We start from the raw sequence: 7,803 nt of genomic DNA on the forward strand, positions 1-7,803 counted from the left end.
GAAGCACAAACCTCTGGTCCAGTATATCTGCACTTTTCTTATCCCCTGCCTCATTCACAGAGTACTTCACTGCCATTTTTTATGCCTATGGGGGGAGGGGAAATAAATGTGGACGTCTCATCCATGGAAAGTAGAACCCTGCTCATTCTTCTTCCTTTTCTGTGTTTACTGTTAAGGAACAAATACAACAGATGTGTATGCTCATTGTGAGTTGTAGAATCAGGTTAAATATATATCTATACATACATACATACATATATATATATATATATATTTTCCAAGCATTTCTACCATTTTCTTATTTTTGTGAAGTTCATCTATTTCTTATTTGTCAAGCTGGCATACCAAAACATAAAATTATGCACTTTCTCATGTACTCATGAAGCCAGTATCTTTCACGGTTTATATTCCCTTTGGGGGGGAAATGAAAAGATGCAGAATAAAGTAGATATAAATTCCTTTTACAGAATATTTTTGTAAGTAATCTGTCCAGCTGGCTCACATCCCTCTTGATTTATTGTGCTTTCATAACCGAGCGTTAATTAATTGCATTCATTTTCCTCCTGGCCCGTTGATAATTGCTAAATATTTAGACCACAATACTCATTAACTTGGGTGTATTTATATTGCTTTGCCTGCATCTGTTTGTTAGTGTTATTCCATAGGTGGAACCCATTAAAGCCTTTAAAAGCGCAGAGGGGGTGCACCAAGAGATAAAACGTATCTTATTTTCAGGCTTGCAAGGGGTAATTATCAGCTCTCCACCTATTCTTATTTATTTATTAACAATACTTGTATTCTTCCCCATAATCTCTGAGACATTATTGTTGTACAGCACACCAATCTTTGAGACAAGTAGAAAACAGCAAATTCAGTTTATATTACACCTTAATTACATAGGAACTCAAAATGGCATACATAGGTACCACTGGGAGTTTCCCACCCAAATACTGACCACACCTAGACCTCCAATAGCATCAGCAGGTTGCCTCACCCTGTGTCTTCAGGCCAAACCTTTTGTATCCATTTCTGGCACGACAAAGGCACCTTTCTGCGGAATGCTTTGCTCCAAAGGTTGATTATTTCAGAGGATAACTCCACATATACATCAGTGCTATTTTCCCCCCTGGATGCTAGCTTCTTGAATTGCTGCCTTCCGTATGAAGGTCCAAGATAAAACCTCTCGCTCTGCCACGTGTGTTGCTTCACCTCCAAAAGATGCACCTCCTATATTGCTAGACGGCTGTTTCATTTTTTGACCTGGCCAACAATAACACGATTCTCAGTGTTAATGCCATTTACCAGAGTGCAGCCAGAGGTATTGTATGTGCTTGCAGACTGGGCCATTATGGAACATAGGAAACTGCCTTATACTGAATCATACCAGTGGTCCATCTAGGTCAGTATTTTATGCACTGCCTGGCAAGGTCCCTCGGGTTGTCAGGCAAGGCTCTCCCCCAGCCCTACCTGAAGATGCCAGAGGTTGAACCTGAGACCTGAAGTACAAAGCAGCACTCTCCCTCTGCATCTGATACACTGAGCTAGTGTTTCTCAAACTTTGGTCCCCAGCTGTTGCTGGACCACAACTCCCATCATCCATAGCTAGCAGGTCAGGGCTGATGGGAGTTGTAGTCCAACAACAGCTGGGGACCAAAGTTTGAGAAACACTGCATTGAGCTATGGTCCTTCCTGAGTTCAGAATATGAGAATCTCTGAGACACTTCAAAGTTTGAGAAAAACATGGTAAATTACTAATTCTAGGAGAATGTTTTGGGGAAAATTGAATTCTGGCCTGGGCTGATGGGGGTTACAGTTGAAAAAGTCCGGATGATGTCAGGTTGCCAATATGAAATGAGCTGAAGGGTGCTAGGGCATTTTATTCATTTATAATACAGTAGCATTAAATATCCTTACGCTTTTCGTCACAAATCTCATGTTTACACGTATTCATGGGGTACTTTTAAGACGAGGGTTTTACAAGTGTCAAGAACACTCAACCAGCATCTCTTAACACCTATAAGCCATGTGGAGACTGCCAATTACCATTTTGATCACACTAGGCTAGCATCATCAGCAAAAGTGATGCTGCCAAAATCAATGAGTTGCTTGTAACCCCCATATAGCTTGATTGGTGGGGGGAGGGGAAACAGCCTTATAGATCCGGCATGCTGTTCCATCAGGGAGCCTCATCAGAGATTTCTCCATTTTTGGTGCAAAAACTGCTTGGCCTATTGCCCTCAAGCTGTTCTGTCGTGTTTCAGCATTTGCTTACTTTGTGTGCGTCTGTCTTCTCTCTTTTTTCTGCTTGGTCTCATAATTTATGCACTTTCTAGATTATGGAGCTTTAATTATGCAAATGAAATGTAATGGCGAGTTTCCATTTATTCCTGTTCGGCATGTTTTATCCCCCCTCTTTTCTTTCTTTTTAATTAATGCAGGATTAATGTCAGGTCAGCAAGTTAAGCTTGCAAGTGTAAGTTGACCTCGCCAGTGGGAACAATTACACTGATGAAAAGGAGTTGCTTGAGCTTGACAGCCTTTGGAGTGGAGAGACGCTCCTCTGGAAATTAGGATGTTAGGATGGTAAAAGGGAAGCAATTTTGTGCATTCACAGTGAAATTATGTGGTGGAAATATGGTGCAGGGGTGTGTGAATTAGCCAACATTTGGAGGCTTCCAAAGGAAAGAGCTTTCACAGCTGCAAGAAGACCTTTCTCTGTAACCTCATGACGTAGACTTAATAGACAAACTGTTATACACAAACGTTCTCTCTTACACAACTCTCTGTCTGCTGTAAGCCATAGCCACGCTGAATTAAAATAATGTATTTGCCTGCCCTGAATTGCACTGAAAAGATTTGATTGCATAATCCTCTGTTGCTATGGAAGGTCAGAACTACACATCGTTGGAGAAACATGGTTGTTTCCAAGAAACATAGGCTCCGTGTTTCCTCCCCTTTCCCTTGCTAATACTTTGTAAAATATATACCCCACCCATCATTAAACAATCATAGGACAGGTCACAATGATCAAAGCTACAAGAACCCAAACAATAAACATTAAAACAAAAAAAATACAATTCCATCTGCCACCACGGTATAGACCAAGGGTCACCAACTTGGCACCTATGGGTGCCATGGTGCCTGTGAAGGCTTTCATTGGTACCCCACGCAGGGCTCCCAGACTCAAAGCTTGCTTGCTCTTTCTTTCTTTCTTTCTTTCTTTCTTTCTTTCTTTCTTTCTTTCTTTCTTTCTTGTAAGCATCTCTGGTCCTCCTAGGAGAAAAGTCATGACACAAAATTTGTACCCTTCTAAACCATTTATGCTCCTGCCAACCTAGCAGTTCAAAAGCACGTCAAAGTGCAAGTAGATAAATAGGTACCGCTCCAGCGGGAAGGTAAACGGTGTTTCCGTGTGTTGCTCTGGTTCTCCAGAAGCGGCTTAGTCATGCTGGCCACAAGATCCGGAAGCTGTATGCCGGCTCCCTCGGCCAGTAAAGCGAGATGAGTGCCGCAACCCCAGAGTCGGCCACGACTGGACCTAATGGTCAGGGGTCCCTTTATCTTTTAAACCATTTATGTGAGATGAAAAAGCCTGTCTGCTCCTGCCTATCATTGTTTTTAAACCAATGAATGAAGTTGGAGCTGTGATTGATAAGTTTGGATACTGGCAATAGGAATCTCTGGGGTCCTGAAGAGCTATTGTTTCTCCCTCCCCTTTTCCTGCTTCTGTCTTATTTTTTAGACCTTGGATACACCCGTTTTCTGCTCGGGGTGTGTGTGTGTAGCTACTTGAGAGGCTTTTTTAAAAAAAGTGTGTGTTGGGGTGGGGAGAAATTCAAGCAGGTATCACATTCTCCTGAAGCAACACTATCTAGCTAGACTTTATTTTGTGCTCTAGATACCCTTCCCAGATCCTCCTTTGATCTGGGCGGAAGCTATTCTTGCTTCTCTAAATATGTTGGGTGATACCCAGTGGTGGTTTCCCACTTGTACCAGTCATACTTCCCCTTCCGCTCTTTCCCTCCGGGAGCCCCACGCACACCCCCAAAATCTGCTCTGGGGTGTGCTGCAGCGGGGCGGAACAAAAGGGCAAATCCCATTGTGTGAGCATTGAGATGACCTTAGATCTTGCCCATTGCAATTACCTTACACTAACTTTATTTGCATGGTTCATCTATATATGCTCAGTAATTGTACGTTTTTGTTTTGATGGGGAGCACCTACAGTTCAAAGATCTAGAGGACACTTTTTAGAGCCAGCAATATAAAAGCTGAAGGATTTTTCCATGTAGCGTAATCTCGCTCTCTCAGTTTTAATACATCTCTGGTTTGTTAGCAGGAGTCTCTAGCAGCCAGCTAAATGTAAACACCTGCCAAGTCATGAATACTTTCAAATAATGTTAAAAGTATCTTCTGTATTTTTATCTGAGCAAAACCTATTCAGTTTCATTAAAGTCCCTGGAAGTTTTCCAAGCCTGCCAAGCTCAGTCGGTTTTCTGTACTAGGTTGTTTGGGACATGTTTTAAAAAGAAATAGAAGAAAAGAGGCTGCTGTTTCACGGAAATAAATGAAGGTTGCACTATTACTAATATAATGGAGAACGCCGAACTAATAAAAAGAACAGCATTCTTATATAAAATGTAGGCCTTGATTAGCAAACTACTTTTTCATTATGGCCAGCATTTAAAGGTTTTACAACATCAACAAGTAATCACTTGTTCTTCAGGAAAACATCACAAACTGAATAGAGAGCATTGGCAAAGGTCTCAAACTTTGCATCACACTGCAGTTATTATGTGAGCTTTCATGCAGTCTTGAGAATTGGCCTAGGTCTTTTGACCTGGGTGTTAAAAATGGAAGAGTGGGCATTTTGTGCATTGTAATATTGTACAACACATAGAGGCTGGGTCGGAAGAGTTGACAAAGGACCAAAGTTAACATACTGTACATAGGGACAATTGCAACTAGAAGTAATTGTGAGATATTGGAGTCAAGTGGGAAGATCAGAGGCTGCAACTCACAGTGAGAATGAGCAGGTATGTCTATAAGGTGGAGCTATGTTATGTGCTGCTTTTATCAGCTTGCTGTTTGCTTCCAGTGAAGGCTGCTTCGCACAAACTTGCACCTCACATCTACATAGGAACAAACACAGGAAGCTTTGTTGTACTTGCATTCTCCCTAACACACATCACAAATAAATTTGATTATTGTTCTGTTTAGAAGCATGAAGTCAGATGGCATTAGCACAACTCACCTTGCCATTACCTGACAAAGGGAGCAATTATGGTGTTTTTTTTAAAAAAAATGATATTTATTGAAATTTTACAGACAGTAAAAAGTTACAGAATAAAAAATAAATAATAATAATAATAATAATAATAATAATAATAATAATAATACAAAGATACAAAGACAAAATACATGAAAAGTAAAAAACAATTAAAAACAAATCTATATTTTCATGTCTTATATTTCATTTACTTGTTTCCTGACCTCCTCACACCTCCCTTTTTTGTATTCCAGTTCACATGGTTAATTCAGCAAATCCCTTCCCTCTTTGTTTTTATCTTAATTCTATATCTTAACATATTCTAACTTCGTATTTTCATCTAGTTATCAATCCATTTTTACATATTCTTTTTAACCTTATTGCTAAAGCCGTTTCATTTCAATCCAACATCATTTTAACATTCATTAATTTTACAATATTTCTGCAAATAGTCTTTAAATTTCTTCCAATCTTCTTCCACCAACTCTTCTCCCTGGTCTCAGATTCTGCCAGACATTTCCGCCAGTTCCACAAAGGGAGCAATTATGAGAGCCAAAATCTGTCCACATAAAGCTGATAACATTCCTATTGTTGGCCTGGAATCAAAGGCCACTTCAGGCAGATAGAAGTTATTGCTTTCTCTGTCCACCCACAAACCATATCCCTGTCCAGCCCCCAAATTAAAAAAAAGGAAATTTGATCAGTCTATTTTTTATTAAATAGGATGTGTTATGCAGTGCAAGAATATAAAGAAACTCTCGCCAAAATTGTATGGAATAAGCTTTTATTTTAAAAATAAAATCCATCTAGCCCAGTGTTGTCTACTCTGGCACCAGCTCTCCAGAACTTCCAGCAGGCTATTCTACTTTGGTCTGATCCTAGAGACTGGATCTAGACCTTGTGCATGCAAGGCTTGTGCCTTGTCTAACCTGCTTGTGGAAACATGTTTCAGCACAAAGAAACCAAAAGCATTGGGGACTGAAAGCATTGGTACATGGGGGGTACACATTGCATTCAGTAATGAATGCAAAACAAAAACAAAACCCCCCTATGGTACCAGTGGTTTTCTCTGGGGGAACTCAAGGGTACATAATACCAACACCCCCCCCCCCAATGTTAAAAGCATGGCACTTACTGTAGCATCTTGAGGGTGAGTACCAATGCCTTTTTTCTTTTCTTTTTTTAAAGCACTGATGGTACGCTTAAGACTTTACCTATTGTGTACAAAATGGTCAGTTTTCTTTAGGATGCTTGCAGCAAGCCGGTAAGAATTTTCACTCTTCAGCTATTATATTGTGTTCTCCAACGTATTATAAAGTAGAAATATGTGAATGTAAGAATAAATCAAGTTGATTTCTTTCCCAATAACTACAAAAACCAGATGAGAGTAGATTTATCTAGGGGACGTTCAGGCTTCTGACAGTGCTTTAATTACAGATTCTATGTCCATTAATCAGGGATTGACTGAAAGACTCTGGAAGTATATACACCGTTAAGAATGTCCTTCTACAAAATATCTAAACTTACTACTTAAATCAAGCAAATCCCTTGTGGGCAGATAAGAATGAAACAAGTTCAGGATAAAGATTTCCCTGCCAAAGCTACTAAACGTATTTTCATTTATCTCTTATGTTCAGAGGGGTCAACTTCAAGGGCTTTGATGTTCTGTATTTTAAGCTGAAAGAACCACCATGGATTTGTAGTAGAAAGTTTAAGCCATAGGGATGGGATGTATACACACACACATAAATATACAGTGTAAGTTCTATTGTGAGTTTGTTGTTGTTGTTGTTTAGTCGTTTAGTCGTGTCCGACTCTTCGTGACCCCATGGACCAGAGCACGCCAGGCACTTCTGTCCTCCACTGCCTCCCGCAGTTTGATCAAACTCATGCTAGTAGCTTCAAGAACACCATCCAACCATCTCATTCTCTGTCGTCCCCTTCTCCTTGTGCCCTCCATCTTTCCCAACATCAGGGTCTTTTCCAGGGAGTCCTCTCTTCTCATGAGGTGGCCAAAGTATTGGAGCCTCAGCTTCACGATCTGTCCTTCCAGTGAGCACTCAGGGCTGATTTCCTTCAGAATGGAGAGGTTTGATCTTCTTGCAGTCCATGGGACTCTCAAGAGTCTCCTCCAGCACCATAATTCAAAAGCATCAATTCTTCGGCGATCAGCCTTCTTTATGGTCCAGCTCTCACTTCCATACATCACTACTGGGAAAACCATGGCTTTTACTATATGGACCTTTGTTGGCAAGGTGATGTCTCTGCTTTTTAAGATGTTGTCTAGGCTTGCCATCGCCTTTCTCCCAAGGAGCAGGCATCTTTTAATTTCGTGACTGCTGTCACCATCTGCACTGATCATGGAGCCCAAGAAAGTAAAATCTCTCACTGCCTCCATTTCTTCCCCATCTATTTGCCAGGAGGTGATGGGCCCAGTGGCCATGATCTTCGTTTTTTTGATGTTGAGCTTCAGACCATATTTTGCGCTCTCCTCTTTCACCCTCATTAAAAGGTTCTTTAATTCCTCTTCACTTT

At 40.6% G+C, this 7,803-nt stretch overlaps 1 long non-coding RNA gene across 1 annotated transcript; it reads right to left on the reverse strand.

The window, feature by feature from the left end:
* Window positions 1–30: 30 nt before the first annotated feature.
* On the reverse strand, window positions 31–7,039 carry LOC309519271. The gene is made up of 3 exons (XR_014213778.1): window positions 6,404–7,039; window positions 995–1,260; window positions 31–168 (listed from the first exon to the last, which is right to left on the reverse strand). It is a non-coding gene; the product is annotated as an uncharacterized lncRNA (long non-coding RNA).
* Between the last annotated feature and the right edge of the window lie 764 nt (window positions 7,040–7,803).

This window comes from Podarcis vaucheri, assembly GCF_965113315.1.
Source record: "Podarcis vaucheri genome assembly, chromosome: 1".
Lineage (NCBI taxonomy): Eukaryota > Metazoa > Chordata > Lepidosauria > Squamata > Lacertidae > Podarcis > Podarcis vaucheri.